Consider the following 573-nt stretch of genomic DNA (forward strand, 5'->3'; position numbering starts at 1 on the left):
TATATATATATGTGTGTGTGTGTGTGTGTGTGTGTGTGTGTGTGTGCATGTACGTTTGTGTGTGTGTAAGGTGCGTGGCCTAGTGGTTAGAGTATTACACTCACCATCGCTAGACCATGGGATCGATTCCTGGACTAGGCGACGCGTCGTGTACTTGAGCAAAACACTTTTCTTAACGTTGCTCCAGTCCACTCGGCCCTAAATGGGTAACCCTGTGAATACTCTTCTGTTCAGGGAGAGTGTTGGCCTGCTCGCCTTGCCATCGGGGGCGGCATCATTCGAAAGCTAAAACGATGCGAAGTGTATTGCGACCAGCGATGTATAACTACATCCTGTAGTCTGGGTGATCACGTGATGATATATATATATGTATATACATATATATATATAAACAATATGTGAGTATATGCATATATATGTACATGTATGTATATACCTTCATCCACATGTACATATAGATACATAACTGGGTACATGACGTGGCAAAAGAAGGTATATATATACATGTACATGCATATACTCACATATTGTTTGTATCACGACAGAATGCACGCGTTAACCTTTATAGAGTAC

This window comes from Octopus bimaculoides, chromosome 1 (assembly GCF_001194135.2).
Source record: "Octopus bimaculoides isolate UCB-OBI-ISO-001 chromosome 1, ASM119413v2, whole genome shotgun sequence".
NCBI classification, from domain to species: domain Eukaryota; kingdom Metazoa; phylum Mollusca; class Cephalopoda; order Octopoda; family Octopodidae; genus Octopus; species Octopus bimaculoides.